Genomic DNA, 19,213 nt, shown 5'->3' with positions numbered 1-19,213 from the left:
TGCATTTGTAGAACTTGTTGGATAGTTCTCTCTTCTGCTCCTCTTTCCATTGTTGATCATATTCGAGTTCTTGCTTGTTGGGTGCACATATTGTGTCGTATGTGGCTCTTGGTGGATTTTGGTGTGTCCTGTCACATGAGCAGCTTGTACTAGGTAAGATGAGGTTATTACACCTAGAATTCGTATAATTGGATTTGGATAAGGTAGGATTTGGATAAGGTATGCTTGGAGAAGGATGTCATTAGTTAGCTTAGAATTTGACAATGGTTTTTGTTATTAGAAAGAGCTCCATGACTTGTTGATCTGAAAAGTGATTATGAATTTCTACACTTTGTTTTATCATTAGCAGTGTCGTAAAGATTTGGGTCAATATTTTATATGATATGAGGTATGTTACCAGTATAGAGTTTGAAATCAATTGAAACTCTCTAATTTCCATACGAACTTTGGATATAAATCTACTCTACAATTCACAAATCAGGTAAATGTTTTTCTTTTTTGTAACTTCCCATGAGTATAAATTAATTATATATTCCCGTTAATGTGAATTTTGACTAGGAAACACTTCCTACTATTATTTAGTATGAAATAGTGTTTTCGACAGTCATTTGTACTTATAACAATAATACATTAGGCATTTAACTGTTTATTGTAGTTTTTGTTGTGAGAGGTAATTTTGTTTGATGTCCAGGAACAACCAAGTTTATTTTAGATATTCATGAAATCTACTCTTTGCATATAATAATTCTTAATGCTTAGGCGTGATGTACATATGTTCAAGAGAGATGGAGTTTTCCCGTCTCACAATTTCTTATTTTATTTTATTTTCAGTCTCAAAAACTCATGAATTAGTGTCTTCTCATTAAACTATCTGCCCAAGTGAATTATTTTTCTTTCTGTTAGTTGACGTTTTGGCTTTTATTTCCTGATAGTTCATTTTTTTTCCTGTTTAATCAATTTACTTACTCCACTCCCTTCCAAAATGTTTGCATCTCTTTGTCCATATGTTACTATTGATTGTTGTAGCTATACATATGGATGACTGTCAGGTACTTTCAGTTGTTTAGAAAACTTGCTGGTTAATAGTTTAGCTTTATACTTGCAATTCCTGTCACTATCTACGTAAACTTTTTATGTGCGATTACTAACTATATTTGAGTAAGAATGTGAAAATAGGACTATGTCTTTTGCACGTTGATCCCAGTATCATCAATATATTAATTGATGGATGAGAGTGAGATGGATTATTTTCCAGAGATGAATTTTTAAAATTCTCTTGAGCCAAAAGAATTGAATAGCACATTCATTGATTTCCCTTTGATACACTAGCATATTTCTAGCTCTACAATAATGTTCTTGTCACGACCCAATTTCCCCTCCTTATTACGTCGTGACGGTACCTAGACTCTACGACTAGGTAAGCCTAACATTTGCGGAATAATAAAATAAAAACATAAATTTAACAACATAACTGGGTACCATGTCCCTAGGCATGTACAATAATCAACTATTCAAAAAAAAATACACAGTAATCTCAAAACCCGGAACATCGTGAATCACAAACTACAGAAGGAAAATCTAGTGTCTCTATACATCAGAGTCTAACAAAAGAAATATATAGAAGATAATGGACATGTGAAAGAGTAAAAGGGGACTCCGAGGTCTGCGGATGCGGCAGATATACCTTGAAATCTCCAAAGCTATCTCGTCTCACTGACAGTACGGTTGATAAGGAGCATCTGGATCTGCACACGCAAAATATGTGCAGAGAGTAGCATGAGTACACCACAATCAGTACCCAGTAAGTGCCAAGCCTAACCTCGGTCGAGTAGTGACGAGGTCAGGTCAGGACCCTACTGGTACATATAATAATAAAGCAAGGCAGGAATGAAATATCGCAGTAAAATAAAGACTGAAATTTAACAAGAAAGAATTCATAGAAGGTAATAGCTCAGTACACAGAAATACAACAGGGGATCTCCTGAGATACCGTCTCGTAGTCCCAAACGTAAATGTGCAGGAGAATCTCCCGGAATACCATTTCGTAGTCCCAAAGAAAATATGCAAAACAGGGGGATCTTCCGGAATACCATTCCATAGTCCCAAAATAAATATGTTGTACAGGGGGATCTCCCAGAATACCGTTCCGTAGTCCCAAAGTAAATATGCAAGACAGGGGATCTCCCGAAATACCGTTCCGTAGTCCCAAAATAAATATACAGTACAGGGGGATCTCCCGAAATACCGTTCCGTAGTCCCAAAGTAAATATGCAGCTCAACCAACAGAAATAACAGTTACAACAGGAAAAACTACAATTGAGACTAAGTTCAAGTCAAGGAAAAATAGGAATTTCACTCAAACATGCTGCATGGAGTTCAGAAAAACAATTAAAGCAAGTAGGCATGCTATTTTAGTCTAACAAGATACTATACATGTTGATAAGACTCAAATAAGAAGGGAAAACAGGTTATTACTTAGTAGAAATCGGGTTTTTATAACAATTAGCCCGTGTACGTACTCGTCACCCCACGTACACGGCGCTCATATATCAAAACAGTGCCAAATCCTAAAGGGATTTCTCCCACATAAAGTTAGGCAAGTCACTTACCTCGAACCAAGCTCAATCGATCGGTAAGAATGCCTTTTTCACGAATATCCGACTCTGAATGGCTCGAATCTAGCCAAAAAAATTTGATACATTCAACAAAAATTATACAAATCAATTTCATAAGAAAAATACTATATTTTTCAATAAAATTTTGAAATTAACTCAAAAATTTTCCGTGGGGACCACGTTTCGAAATCCGGCGAAACTCACAAAATCTGATAACCCATTCAATTACGAGTCCAACCATACCAGTTTCACCCAAATCCGACTCCGAAACGACACCGAAATCTCAAAATTTCGTTTCTATGAATTTCTAAAAAAATTTCAAATTTCAATCTCAAAACACTAATTAAATAGTGAAAATAAATGATGAATTCGGGTAATCTAACCATAATTGAATTAAGAATACTTACCCCGATGTTTTCTCTGAAAATCTCCCAAAAATCGCCTCTCCCCAAGCTCCAATTTATCAAAAATGGAAAATGGGACGAATTTACCTGCTTTATAACTTACAGTTCTGTCCAGGCTGCCCTCGATCCTTGGCCTCGACCCTCGGCCCTCAGCCTTCGGTCCTCGGCCTTCGGTCCTGGCCCCAAATTTTCAGTAGAATAAAAATTACAGCAGTTGTTTAAGTCCAACTTTTGATCCGTTAACCATCCAAAACTCACCCAAGGCCCTCGGGTCCTCAACCAAATACACCAACAAGTCCTAAAACATCATACGAACTTATTTGAAACCTCAAATCACATCAAACAACGCTCAAATCACAATTCACACCCCAATTGAAGCTTAATGAAACTTAAGAATTTCCAACTTCTACATTCGATGTCGAAACCTATCAAATCAAGTCCGATTAACCTCAAATTTTGCACACAAGTCATAAATGACATAAAAGAACTATGAAAATTTTCAGAACTGGATTCCGACCCCGATATCAAAAAGTCAACTCCCCGGTCAAACTTCCAAACTTAAATTTCTATTTTTGCCATTTCAAGCCTATTTTGACTACGGACTTCCAAATAAAATTTCGAACACGACCCTAAGTCCAAAATCACCATACTGAGCTGCTGGAATCATCAAAATTCTATTCCACGATTGTTTGCATATAAGTCAACATCCGGTCACTATTTGAACTTAAGCTTTAAAACTTGAAACTAAGTGTTCCAATTCATTCCAAAACCTTACCGGACCCGAACCGACTACCCCGACAAGTTACATAACAGATATAAAGCACAGAATGAGTAGTAAATAGGGGAGTGGGGATACAACTTTTAAAATGATTGGCTGGGTCGTTACACCCTTCTCATCTTAAAATAATTGTTCGTCCTCGAACGAGCATAGAGACATACCTGAAGTGCTGAAAAGATGAGGATAACGGCTGCGCATTTCCTGCTCGGTCTCCCAAATCGCCTCCTCGACCGGATGACCCCTCCACTGAACCTTCACAGAAGCAATGTCCTTTGACCTCAGCTTTCGAACCTGCCTATCCAAAATAGCCATTGGTTCCTCAACATAAGATAGATCCTTGTCCAACTGAACTGAACTGAAGTCTAACACATGAGACGGATCGTCATGATACTTTTGGAGCATGGAACACTGATGAACTGTAGAGAGACTATCTGGTAGTGCAAGTCTATAAGCCACCTCCCCAACTATCTCAAGAATCTCAAAAGGCCCAATATACCTAGGGATCAACTTGCCCTTCTTCCCGAACCTCATAACACCCTTCATATGCGAAACTCGAAGCAAGATCTGCTCACCAACCATGAATGCAACATCGTGAACCTTTCGGTCTGCATAACTCTTCTGTCTTGACTGGGCTGTGCGAAGTCTACCCTGAATCACCTTAACCTTCTCAAAGGAATACTGAACCAAGTCTATACCCAATAACCTAGCCTCGCCCGGTTCGAGCCAACCCACTGGAGACTGGCACTGCCTACCATACAAGGCCTCATACGGATCTATCTGAATGCCCGACTGGTAGCTGTTGTTGTAGGCAAACTCCGCAAGTGGAAAAAACTGATCCCAAGCACCCCAAAAATCAATCACACACGCACGGAGCATATCCTCCAGTATCTTAATAGTGCGCTCGGACTGTCCATCCTTCTAAGGGTGAAATGTTGTGCTCAACTCAACCCGAGTACCCAACTCATGTTGTACAACTCTCCAGAACCATGATGTAAATTGCGTACCCCGGTCAGAGATGATGGACACCGGTACGCCATGAAGTCTGACGATCTCACGGACATAAATTAGAGCCAACTGCTTGAAAGAATAGGTAGTCATCACATAAATGAAATGAGCTGACTTGGTCAGCCTGTCCACAATTACCGAAACTGCATCAAACTTCCGCTGAGTCTGTGGGAGTCCAACAACGAAACCCATAGTGATCCGCTCCCATTTCCACTCCGAAATCTCTAACTTCTAAAGAAACCCATTTGGTCGTTGATGCTCATACTTCACCTGCTGGAAATTTAGACATCGAGCCACATACTCTACTATGTTCTTCTTCATCCTCCTCCACCAGTAATGTTGTCTCAAGTCCTGATACATCTGTGCGGCACCCGGATGAATAGAGTACCGCGAACTGTGAGCCTCTTGGAGAATCAACTCACGTAAACCATCTACATTGGGCACACATAGCCTGCCCTGCATCCTCAATGCACCATCATCTCTAATAGTGACATCTCTAGCATCACCTCGCCGAACCCTATCCTTAAGGATGAGCAAATGGGGGTCATCATACTAACGCTCCCTGATACGATCATAAAGACAAAACCGAGAGACCATACAAGCCAATACTCGACTCGGCTCAGAAATATCCAATCTCACAAACTGGTTGGCTAAGGCCTGAACATCCAATGCCAATGGACTCTCTGTTGCTGGTAGATATGCTAAACTCCCCAACCTCTCCGCCTTATGACTCAAGGCATCGACCATTACATTGGCCTTCCCGAGATGATAGAGAATGGTGATATCATAATCCTTAAGTAACTCCAACCACCTCCTCTGACGCAAATTAAGATCCTTCTGCTTGAACAGATGCTGCAAACTCCGGTGATCAGTTAAATCTCACAAGGAACACCGTAAAAATAATGCCGCCAAATTTTCAAGGTATGAACAATAGCTGCTAACTCCAGGTCGTCGACAGGATAGTTCTTTTCATGCACCTTCAGATGTCTGGACGCGTAGGCAATCACCCTACCGTCCTGCATTAACATTGCGCCGAGACCAATCCGCAATGCATCACAATATACAATATAAGACCCTGAACCTGTAGGCAACACCAATACTGGGGCTGTAGTCAAAGTTGTCTTGAGCTTTTGGAAGCTCTCCTCACATTCCTCTGTCCACCTGAATGGAGCACCCTTCTAGGTTAATTTGGTCATAGATGCAGCAATAGAAGAGAAACCCTCTACAAAACGACGGTAATACCCCGCCAAACCAAGAAAACTCTGGATTAGAATGTCGTCAATAAACACAACGACGAACGAGTCAAGATAAGGCCGGAACATACTATGCATCATGTGCATAAAAGTTGTTGGGGCATTGGTCAGCCCAAAAGACATAACAAGAAACTCATAGTGACCATATCTAGTCCTGAAAGCAGTCTTCGGGATATCTGGCTCCCGAATCTTCAACTGATGATAGCCTGAGCGTAAGTCAATCTTGAAAAACACTTTGGCACCCTGTAACTGATCAAATAAGTCATCAATACGAGGAAATGGATACCTGTTCTTCATTGTGACTTTGTTCAACTGGCGGTAATCAATACACATCTGCATAGAACCATCTTTCTTCTTCACAAATAAGACAGGAGCACCCCAAGGTGACACACTGGGATGAATGAAGCTCTTATCAAGCAACTCCTATAACTGGTCCTTCAACTCAGGAAGAGCCATACGATATGGAGGAATAGAGATGGGCTGAGTGCCCGGCAATAAATTAATGCCAAAATCAATATCTCTGTCGGGCGGCATGACCGGAAGATCAGCTGGAAACACATATGGAAAGTCCCTCACTACTGGAACTTACTCAACTGTAGGGGTATCAATACTGACCTCTCACATAAGCTGGATACGCATCATACCACTTCTCAACCATTCGTTGAGCTTTAAGAAATGAAATAACTCTAAGGTACCTCTCCACTCTAATCGCGGAAGTCCTGACATAGCCAGCGTCATGGTCTTAGCGTGACAATCAAGAATAGCATAATGGGGCGACAACCAGTCCATGCCCAAAATAATATCAAAGTCTACCATGTTGAGCAATAATAAATCGGCTCTGGTCTCAAAATCACTAAGAGCAATCAAACACGGCCGATACACGCGGTCCACAACAATAGAATCTCCTACAGTAGTAGACACATAAATAGGGGAACTCAAAGAATCCCGAGATATGCCCAAATATGGGGAAAAATAAGAGGACACGTAGTAATATGTAGAGCCTGGGTCAAATAATACCAACGCATCTCGATGACAGGCTGGAACAATACCTCTAATGATAGAATTAGAAGCAACTGCCTTTGTACGAGCAGGAAGGGCATAATATCTGGCCTGGCCTCCCCCTCTAATGCGACCTCTACCTCCCCGACCTCCACCTCGGGCTAGCTGAGTAGGAGGGGTGGCAGCTGGTGCTGTAGTCATAGCCTGAGGACCTGGTGGAGCACACTGTGGCTGAGAAGTCTGTGGAGGTGCACCCCTCCTAAACCTGGGGCAATCCCTCACCATATGGCGAGTGTCACCATACTCAAAACAAGCTCTGGGAGGGTGTGGCTGTTGTGACTGACTCAGGCCAGGTCTACTGTACTGGCCGCTAGGAACACCCCGTGCAGGAGGCACACTAGATAATGGCGGTGCATAATAAGGCTCTTGGTTCCTAGAAGGAGCTGGAACACCGCTGGCGGCTGTAAGAGTTGAATGAACGGGGTGACTCACATAACCCCTACCATGGCGAGCTGTTGGGGCACGAGCACCAGAATAAGAACCAGTCTCTCGAGACCTCTTGGCCTCCCTCTCCTCTCTATCCCAGGCAAGCATGCTCTCCAATCTTCTGGAAATACTCACAACCTGCTGATAAGAAATATTCATCTCCAACTCCCTGGCCATACTAATCTGGATAATGGGGTGGAGTTCCTCAATAAACCGTTGAACCCTCTCTCAAACTGTGGCAACCAAGGCCGGTGCATGTCGGGCCAAATCATTGAAACGGATTGCATACTCTGACACAGTCATGGATCCCTGGCATAGCTGCTCAAACTCTGCACGCCATGAGTCCCTAAGGCTCTGAGGGACATACTCTCTCAAAAACATATCCGAGAACTAAGTCCGTGTAAGTGAAACTGTCTCATCCGGACTACTTAGCTCATAAGCACGCCACCACTGATAGGCTGCTCCTCTAAGCTGGAATGTAGTAAAAGAAACCACGCTCATCTCTGCTGCACCCATAGTACGGAGAATATGATGACACTCCTCTAGAAAACCCGGAGCATCATGAGTAGCCAATCCACTGAAGGTAGGAGGGTGGTACTTCTTGTACCTCTCAAGTCTGAGCTACTCCACCTCAGAAGTTGCTGCCCTAACCTCGGGCTGAGATGGAGCTACCGGCTGCATTGTTACAATCTCTGGAACCTGGTCGACCTGAACTCGCTGCTCTGGAGTACCGACGATGGGAGTCTATGCTCCTCCCCCGGCCTGAGATGTGGCAGGAGCAAGTGGGATCAATCCAGCCTGAGCTAAGGTGCTGAACATGCTCAGAAATTGTGCTAAAGTCTCCTGGAGGGCAGGTACAGAAATAGGTACCTCAGGTGTCTGCCCTCCAGCTGGAGCTACTGGGGGATCCTCTGTAGCAGCTTGTGCGGGTGTCCTGGTTGCACCACGTGGACGTCCTCGGCCTCTACCCCGGCCCCTCGCGGTTGTAGCAGGGGACGCGGGTGCCTGAACATCAGATCTGCTCATACGTGTCCTCACCATCTGTGAGAGAATAGAATACAGAAGTTTAGAATTATTTTTTTTTTGAAGTCAACAAATTTTCGCACGACAAGGAATCAAAGTAGTGAAATTTTCCTAACAGTTCCATAGCCTCCCGAAGATAAGTACAGACGTCTCAATACCGATCCGCGAGACTCTAATAAACCGGCTTGTGACTCACGACACCAACGAACCTAGAGCTCTGATACCAACTAGTCACGACCCAATTTCCCCTCCTTATTACGTCGTGACGGCACCTAGTCTCTACGACTAGGTAAGCCTAATATTTGCAGAATAATGAAATGAAAACATAAATTTAAAAACATATATAGGTACCATGCCGCTTGGCATGTATAGTAACCAACTATTCAAAAAAGAAAATACACAATAATCCCAAAACCCGAAACATCGTGAATCACAAACTACAGAAGGAAAATCTAGTGTCTCTATATATCAGAGTCTAACAAAATAAAGATACAGAAAATAATGGACATGTGAAAGAGTAGAAGGGGACTCCGAGGTCTGCGGACGCGGCAGATATACCTTGAAGTCTCCAAAGCTGTCTCGACTCACAGATAGTGCGGCTGATAGGGAGCACCTGGATCTGCACATGAAAAATATGTGCAGAGAGTAGCATGAGTACACCACAACTAGTACCTAGTAAGTGCCAAGCCTAACCTCGGTCGAGTAGTGACGAGGTCAGGTCAGGACCCTACTGGTATATATAATAATAAAGCAAGAGATGAATGAAATATCACAGTAAAATAAAGAATAAAATTTAACAAGAAAGAATTCATAGAAGGTAACAGCTCAGTACACAGAAATACAACAGGGGATCTCCCGAGATACCGTCTCGTAGTCCCAAACGTAAATGTGTAGGGGGTCTCCCGGAATACCGTTCCGTAGTCCCAAAATAAATATGCAGTACAGGGGGATCTCCCAGAATACCGTAGTCCCACATACACGGCGCTCACATATCAAAACAATGCCAAATCCTAAGGGGATTCCCCCTCCCCCCACAAAGTTAGACAAGCCACTTACCTCGAACCAAGCTCAACCAATTGGTAAGAATGCCTTTTCTACGAATATACAACTTTGAATGGCTCAAATCTAGCCAAAATAATTCTATACAGTCAACAAAAATTATACAAATCAATTTCATAAGAAAATAGTACATATTTCAATATAAATCCGAAATTAACTCAAAAATCGCTCGTGGGGCCCTTATTTCGGAATCCGGTGAAACTCATAGAATTCGATAAACCATTCAATTACGAGTCCAACCATACCAGTTTCACCCAAATCCAACTCCGAATCGACACCGAAATCTCAAAAATTCATTTCTATGAATTTCTAAAAAATTTCCAAATTTCAATCTCAAAACACTAATTAAATGGTGAAAACAAATAATGGATTCGGCTAATCTAACCATAATTGAGTTAAGAACACTTACCCCGATGGTTTCTCTGAAAATCTCCCAAAAATTGCCTCTCCCCAAGCTCCAATTTGTCAAAAATAGAAAATGGGACGAAGTCCCCTGCTTTATAACTTACAGTTCTGTCCAGGCTGCCCTCGACCCTCGACCCTCGTTCCTCGGCCTTGATCCTCAGCCATCGGCCTTCGGTCATCAGCCTTCGATCATCGGCCTTCGGTCCTGCCCCCAAATTTCCAGCAGAATAAAAATTGCAGCAGCTGTTTAAGTCCAACTTTTGATCCGTTAACCATCTGAAACTCACCCGAGGCCCTCCGAACCTCAACCAAATACACCAAAAGGTCCTAAAACATCATACGAACTTATTTGAAATCTCAAATCACATCAAACACCGCTAAAATCACAATCCACACCCCAAATAGAGCTTAATAAAACTTAAGAATTTCCAACTTCTACATTCGATGTCGAAACATATCAAATCAAGTATGATTGACCTCAAATTTTGTACACAAGTCATAAATGACATAATGGAGCTATGAAAATTTTTAGAACTGGATTTTGACCCCGATATCAAAAAGTCAACTCCCCGGTCAAACTTCCGAAATTAAATTCCTATTTTAGCCATTTCAAGCCTATTTTGACTACGGACTTCCAAATAAAGTTTTGAACACATCACTAAGTCCAAAATCACTTTACGGGTCTGTTGGGATCATCAAAATTCTATTCCGGGGTCGTTTGCACATAAGTCAACATTCGGTCACCATTTGAACTTAAGCTTTAAAACTTAGAACTAAGTGTTCCAATTCATTCCAAAACCTCACCAGACCCGAACCGACTACCTCAAAAAGTTACATAACAGTTATAAAGCATAGAATGAGTAGTAAATAGGGGAGTGGGGCTACAACTTTTAAAACGACTGGCCGGGGTCGTTATAGTTCTACACTTTGAGACATCTTTCATTTTGTGTACAAGGTTGCGCAGTTGTGGCTTGAGTTGTATTGGTATAGCATGTCAGTGGGATAGTTGTGTTTAATAATATATGGCCATTGGACCTAGAATGGGTACTATCATGTTTGATTATGGTATAATTGGGAGGATGACATTGAAAGTCGACTTAGAGGATGATTATGGTTCTGGTTGGGACGAGAGAGCTCCATGATTTGTTGATATGATGAGGGGTTATGAGATTTCACGTGTTTCTTTTTATTATCAGCAGTGTATGGAGGTTTTGGAATGAGTTTTGGCTTGATATGGGGTTCAATACTAGTACCAGGTTAGTTGGAGTAGTTACTGTGATCAGAAATGGTGTTGCGAGCATGCAAAATGTGTAGTATGTTATGTGAATATATCTGTGGTTATGGTTATGGCTTGATACATCTTGTCCAGACTCATACAGTGTGTAGATGTGAGATTCGTGTCTTGAAACGAATTTTGGATGTTAGAAAATTGGGTTCTAAGTTTTACCTACTAAAGTTAAAGTAATGATCTTCAATTATTTTGTATTGTCAGGCCTATATGGAATAGGTTGACGTGGGTTCACCCCGAGGTATGTGCGTGGTAAGATGGAATAGTGATTTGGTTGCTTGGAAACAACTCTTGGCACGTTCGAGGAAGAACGTATGTTTAAGTGGGGGAGAATGTAACGACTCGGTCGGTCGTTTTGAGTATTACAGCCTCATTCCCCCATCTACTACTTGATTTATGCTTTACAGTTATTGTATGACTTTCCGGAGTAATTGGTTCGGGTCGGGAAGGATTTCGAAGTGAAATGAGACACTTAGTCTCATAATTAAAAACTTAAGTTGGAAAAGTTGATCGAATATTGACTTATGTGTAAACAACCTCAGATTTGAATTATGATGATTCCAATAGCTCCGTATGGTGATTTTGGACTTAGGAGCGTGTCCGAAAAATTATTTGGAGGTCCGTAGTAGAATTAGGCTTGAAATGGCGAAAGTTGAATTTTTGGGAAGTTTGACTGGGGGTTGACTTTTTGATATTGGGGCCGGAATCCGATTCTAAAAATTGAAATACCGCCATTATGTCATTTATGACTTGTGTGCAAAATTTAAGGTCAATCGGACTTGATTTGATAGGTTTCGGCATTTAAGGTAGAAGTTGGAAATTATTAGTTTTCATTAGGCTTGAATTGGAGTGTGATTTGTATTTTTGTTGTTGTTTGATGTAATTTGAAGTTTCGACTATATTTGTATGATGTTTTCTGACTTGTTGGTATGATTTGATGGGTCCCGAGGGGCTTGGTTGTATTTTTGGATCATTGATTGAGAGACTAGTAAAGTTAAGAAATTTGGGAGTTTGACCATGGTCAATATCAGGTCAAGACGACCTGTTTTCAGTGTTTTGAGTGCGCGAGCAGGTCCGTAGCATATTTTATGATTGAAATTCATATATGGTTTGTGTCTAGGAGGTTCCGGATGAGTTTCAGGGTAGTTTATGATCATTTCGGAGAAGTTTGAGTTTGCTGGTTTCTGGTGAGGTACTGTTCATTCGCAATTGCAAAAACACTGTTCACTCACAATTGCGAATTGCAAATGCGAACCTGGACAAAATGTTTAAGATCTGAAAATGGGACTTCGTACCATTTTTCATTTTTGACGAATAGATCCATTGCTTGTTTTTATCCCTAAATCAGTGAATTGGGTTAAAAATGGTAGAAATTTTCATAGACTTTAACTGAGGATTTGGAGGTCGAGTTGATGTCGGAATTTGGTAAAATTTATAAGGTTGGACTCGTGGTTGGACGAGCATTCATATTTTGTAACTTTTGTCGGGTTCCGAGACGCGGGCACCACGGGTGATTTTTGAGCTAAATTTCGGGTTTTACTGGAAAATTAGTATTTTCTTGTGGAATTAATTCCAATAAATTTTATTGACTGAATCGAATTAATTGTGGCTAGATTCGACGCGCTTGGAGGCCAATTCACAAGGAAAAGGCATAGCGGAGTAAGGAATTACACTGTTTGAGGTAAGTAACACTTCTAAACTTAGTTCTGAGGGTATGAATCCCTGAATTTGGTGTTATATCAATTGTTGAAGGTGACGCACACGATAGCTGACGAGCGTGTGGACGTGCACCATAGAAATTGTGACTTGAATAAATCATATGAAGTTGTAAAAATTAAAGAGTCATGTTATTATCTGAACATTTCCCACGTGTTAAAGAAATTGAATTGAGTCTTTTATTAAAGATCATGTTTAGACTACGTGCCAATATTATTTAGACCCATGGGGTCGTGTTGCTGTTGAATTAATTGTTTCAAAAAAAAATATAAAATATACATTTCACACTCAGTCATATTCGTCCATTGTGAGGATATTTATGGGATCGAGTTACGCGCCGCAGCAAGCCATATTAGCTTTATATATATTATCATTAAATGGATCGGGGCTGCCCGCCTGCAGCAGGCCTTATAGGCTTTACTATTTTATAGATTGGGGTTGTCCGCCTGCAGCAGGCCTTATAGTCTTTACTATTTTATGGATCGGGGTTGCCCGCCTACAGCAGGCCTTATAGGCTTTACTATTTTATGGATCGTGGTTGCCCGCCTCCAGCAGGCCTTATAGGCTTTATTATTATACGGATCGGGACTACCCGCTTGCAGTAGGCCATAAAAGCTTTATATCACGCTTGGGCTGAAGGAGCCCCTCCGGAGTCTGTACACACCCCTAGTAAGCGTAGATGATTATATATATTCGGGATGGATTTCCCAGGACATAGACTTGCCTTACTTATTTATATTGTAATGAATTTACCTGGACATGGATCTTGTCCGTATCATCTACATTTGGGGATAAATTACCTCAGGGCTGGATTGGCCTTATACGGTACTAGTGACTGACTGTCATTCGATGTGTATATATATACGGGTTAGAACACCCCTGGGCTGGATTGGACATAAACAGTACCGAGTGATCGAATAATTTGTGACCAGTATTTACATGAGGTCTTTCTACTGAGATGTCATATTTCTCATATCATGCAGTATTGATCTATTTCACTTGTACTGAGATTAACTGTTAAACTTGAAAGCATGCCTACATTTTTGTACCATTATTTATACTGGATTGTACCTGCGGAGCTCATCACTACTTTCAGCCCAGAGGTTAGTCTTGCTACTTATTGAGTTAGTTGTACTCATACTACACTTTGCACCTCGTGTGCAGATCTAGGTGCTCCCGAATACGGCGGCTCCTAGATTTCGAAGTTAATTCTGTTGAGGACTATCAAGGTAGCTGCTTGATGTTCACAGACTTGATTTCCTTCCTTTTTAATTATTATACTGTTCTATATTTTCAGACAGTAATTTTATAAGTTAGACTTTGTATTCATATTAGATGCTCATGTACTCAGTGATACCAGGTTTTGGGAAGTGATTTTTATCTGTATTGTGAGAATTCTTCCGTTGAATTTAAATATTTGTTTTCAAACCTAAAAGATATGGTAGTTTATTGAGATTGTCGGCTTGCCTAGTTTGAGATAGGCGCCATCACGACAGGTGAGATTTTGGGTCGTGACAAGTTGGTATCAGAGCTCTAGGTTACATAGGTCTCACGAGTCATGAGCAGGTTTAGTAGAGTCTTATGTATCGGTACGGAGACGTCTGTACTTATCTTCGAGGGGCTGCCGAGCCCTTAGGAAAATTTCACTTTCTTGTATTCTATCGTGTAGAATTGATTCAGCTTGAAATATAACTCTATGAATTCCTTCCACGCATTCGTGTGCGCATATGAGCGCTCAGTATCAGTTGTGCATCGTTGGCTTGTGATTCCATGAACGAGGTTCGAGATGAGTATTTTGTGTTTTGTTGATGGGTCAGTCTGGAAGACTTGAGGCCGGAGTTAGACCGCATCTTAAGCTCGGTAGCTTCAGTTGTGTAAACTTGTACATTTGGACTTATGCGTTCGGTAGTATTCTTGTTAGTGGAATTTGTGGCTTGATGAGCGGTTGAATGACTATATTATGAGTTTGATGTGAATGCGGGATGTGTTCATATGGGTTGAATGAGACAAATAAAGTTTACTTGTGACTCAAGAGTTTGCTATTGGGTACTTGATTCCTGTTTTGATGTGACGTACGGTCTTGAGTTGTGAGTGCGTTGTGGAATCTGTCATGCTGTTTAATTGTAGAGAGAAGTAGTTTTTTCATGTCGTGTTGATGAGTTCAAACTCAGAAATATTAAGTGATTCTGTAGTAATTGTGGTTGCGAAAGGGTATAGCAAGATGCCAATTTGAGGCTAAGCATGTGGGTTATCTTCTGTGGAGTAATCTACGTATGTGTATTCCTTATAATGTTGAGTGGAGGGTTTCTTTTCTTACAATGGGGTATATGTGTTGAGATTTGAGTTTGGATTAGTTGAGAAAGTTGACTTGACCGTCACGGGGGCGAAGGTGAGCTTAGTAGATGGTTTGAGGTATTATATGGTTTGTGTTACCTGAGCTTGTAAAGAATTTTCGTGGAATTTACTGCGGGATTATGGCAGTAATAAAGTATGGGTGTTGTGAGTTATTGAGTGTTTTGTTCTATAACTTTGATCCAAGTGGGGGAGCCTCCTATTGACGATTTGATTTCATAGTTATGTCTTGTACTGGTTTCGGTTTGAGGCATACATGTGATTCGGTTATGACTTGCCAGGATTGATATAGAGGATGACTCAAGTAAGAAAATTCCTGGATACAGGTTATATTTCACTTTATGAGTATATTGAAATTATGGGATGATTAAGTTGTTATTTTGAAGGACGTAGTGCACACGAAGTATGAATTTGATTGGCCATGTTAAGGCAGGGTTACTTCTTTGAGTGTTGATTGTGCTAAAGGAGCACATGTCTTTTGGCCCGTTTGGGGTGGAGAAAATTAGATTTGAGCAGAGTGGATAACTCTCGAGAGGGTTCTAATGGATTCAAAAATGTATATGTGGCAATTGAAAATTTTTTGAATTTGTATATCACTAGAATCGGTTACTTACATTGGATGGTATCGGGACAGGCAGTAATTCTGTTTGACTATGGATTCTACATTTCAGTATAAGAAAGGAAAGAGGAACAATTTTAAATTTACATAAGGTATTTTCAGAGTGGGCGTTTCAGTTAATATAGTGGCTTATGGGCCTTAGGGCGATGTGATTTTATGTTAGGATGTCTTGTAGTGAGCTTTGGGTAAGGATCGTTGTGTTCTGACAGAGGGAATTGTTAACTTGAGGGTAATTCAGAAGAAACTCAGAGAAAATAGGACAAATGGGTAATATGCTAGATCAGTATGATAATGGTATGCTCGGTTCTTTTGGTTCTTAGGATGAGGTGGGGCTTTACAGGTATTTTGTGGCAATACTTTCGGATTTGGCAATCTGTGTAGCTTGGTCGAGTTAGAGGAATTCAGTTTTGATAGCTTGGTTATGTGCAAATGAATTTCAAAGTGTTCTTGATAGTTTCTACCATGGTTTGAGCCGGATATTTTCTACCGGTGTGGGGAACGTGTTGTGTATTGTGATTTCCTCCTGTAAAGAAGCAAGAGAAAGGTTTCTAACTAATAGGGTATGAAATTTGCTGGTGACTCAGAGTTTATAATGAGATTCTCGTACTTTTCACATGATAGATGTGGTGTGTTGTGCGGGATATAGATTTACATGTACAAGGTGGCAGCTCATTCTTGAAGGGAAGGTCACGAACTCTTGATAGAATGGTCAGTTTTATATATTTAGATGAATGTTATAACTGCTCGGTAATCCCTGAGAAGGGTACGCATTTCAAAAGGCGCATTGTGTTTTGACTTTCGGATGTCATCGGTATTGCGATACTCACCTAGTTGATAAACTGCTGATATTCAAATTATTGATATGTGGAACGGAAGAATTATGAAAATATTCCTAGTGGGAAGATTATGCATCAAAGATATGTTAGTCATTTGAGTGCTGGAGTTGGGACCAGTTATGATAATTCTTGTGTTCTATGAAATTGGAGACTGGGAGTTCTCAGAAGCATATTGTTTCGGGGTTGCGACCTATTTGAGGTGACTATTTTATTTAAAACTCAGTGGAGGCACTATTTTCGTTAATTCTTTATGATAGCTACGCGCTATGAGTGCACACATATGTGAGGTTTGAGCCCATGTGCGGGTATCAGGGAAAGTATTCATACTCAAAAGAATGCTTAGGCAAAGATATGCCTAGAGTTGACTGTTAAGCGTAAAGTTATAACGTTTCTCATATCCGTACCTTTGTCGAGAACTATCTGGACTACACTTGAAGTTACAAATAGGCTAATTCCCATAATAAATTAGGTAGTTACTATTTCTGCATTAACTTGCCGATTTGAGTGGTGATAGCACACTTTGCACCTGCCTACTCTATGACATGTTATTTATACCAGTTCAGGAGTATGAGAATCATAATTCATTTATCATATACATGTGTACTTATTTGATTACTCTTGTATGATATGCTTGGATTAGAGGCATGTGACCATGCCAGGCAGATTAGTTTATTGGCACGTGAGTTGTCCGTGCGGATCCATATACTGATATTATTGGCACATGAGTTGTCCGTGCGGGTCCAGATATTTATATTATTGGCACGTGAGTTATTCGTGCGAGTCCAGATATTGATACTATAGCACGTGAGTTGTCCGTGCGAGTGATGTTAATGTGAGCTCTAGAAGAGCTGGTTACTATTATTAAATTTGTATGTCTTGGTTCTACTACATATAATGAGCTTATAGCATTACAATTGTGGTGGTGCTTGTTGAACTTATAATACGGTTCTCTACTTTAAGACATCTTCCATTTTGGGTAAAAGGTTACGCAGTTGTGGCTTGAGTTGTATTGGTATGGCATGTCAGTGGGATAGTTATGTTTAATAATATATATGGCCATTGACAGTAGTATGGGTACTATCAGGTTTGATTATGGTATAATTGGGAGGATGACATTGAAGCTTAGAAGGTGATTATGGTTCTGGTTGGGACGAGAGAGCTCCATGATTTGTTGATATGATGAGGGGTTATGAGATTCCGTGTGTTTCTTTCTATTATCAGCAATGTATGAAGGTTTTGGAATGAGGTTTGGCTTGATATGGGGTTCAATACTAGTACCGGGTTAGTTGGAGTAGTTACTGTGATCAAGAATGGTGCTGCGAGCATGCAAAATATGTAGTATGTTATGTGAATATATCTGAGGTTATGGTTATGGCTTGATACATCTTGTTCGGACTCATACAGTGTGTAGATGTGAGATTCGTGTCTTGAAAAGAATTCTGGATGTTAGAAATTTGGGTTCCAAGTTTTACGGACTACAGTTAAAGTAATGATCTTCAATTATGTTGTATTGTCAGGCCTATATGGAATAGGGTGACGTGGGGTCACCCCTGGGTACGTGCGTGGTAAGATGAAATAGTGATTTGGTGGCTTGGAAATAACTCTTGGCACGTTCGAGGATGAACGCATGTTTAAGTGGGGGAAATGTAACGACCCGGTCGATCGTTTTGAGTATCATAGCCCTGTTCCCCCATCTACTGCTCAATTTATGTTTTACTGTTATTGTATGACTTTCCGGAGTAATTGGTTCGGGTCCGAAAGGATTTCAGAGTGAAATGAGACACTTAGTCTCATAATTAAAAACTTAAGTTGAAAAAGTTGATCGGATGTTGACTTATGTGTAAACGACCTCAGATTTGAATTCTAATGATTCTAATAGCTCTGTATAGTAATTTTGGACTTAGGAGCGTGTTCGAAAAATTATTTGGAGGTCCGTAGTGGAATTAGGCTTGAAATGGCGAAAGTTGAATTTTTGCGAAGTTTGACCGGGGGTTGACTTTTTGATATTGGGGCCGAAATTCAATTCTGAAAATTGGAATACCTCTATTATGTCATTTATGACTTGTGTGTAAAATTTGAGGTCAGTCGGACTTGATTTGATAGATTTCGGCATTTAAGGTAGAAGTTGGAAATTGATAGTTTTCATTAGGCTTGAATTGGAGTGCGATTTGTATTTTTGTTGTTGTTTGATGTAATTTGAAGTTTCGACTAAGTTCGTATGATATTTTAGGACTTGTTGGTATGATTTGACGGGTCCCAAGGGGCTTGGTTGTATTTTTGAATTATTGGTTGAGAGACTAGTAAAGTTAAAAAAAATGGGAGTTTGACCATGGTCAATATTAGGTCAAGACGACCTGTTTTCAGTATTTTGAGTG

The sequence above is a fragment of the Nicotiana tabacum genome, chromosome 22 (assembly GCF_000715075.1).
Source record: "Nicotiana tabacum cultivar K326 chromosome 22, ASM71507v2, whole genome shotgun sequence".
NCBI lineage: Eukaryota > Viridiplantae > Streptophyta > Magnoliopsida > Solanales > Solanaceae > Nicotiana > Nicotiana tabacum.
This window is presented reverse-complemented; position numbering follows the sequence as displayed.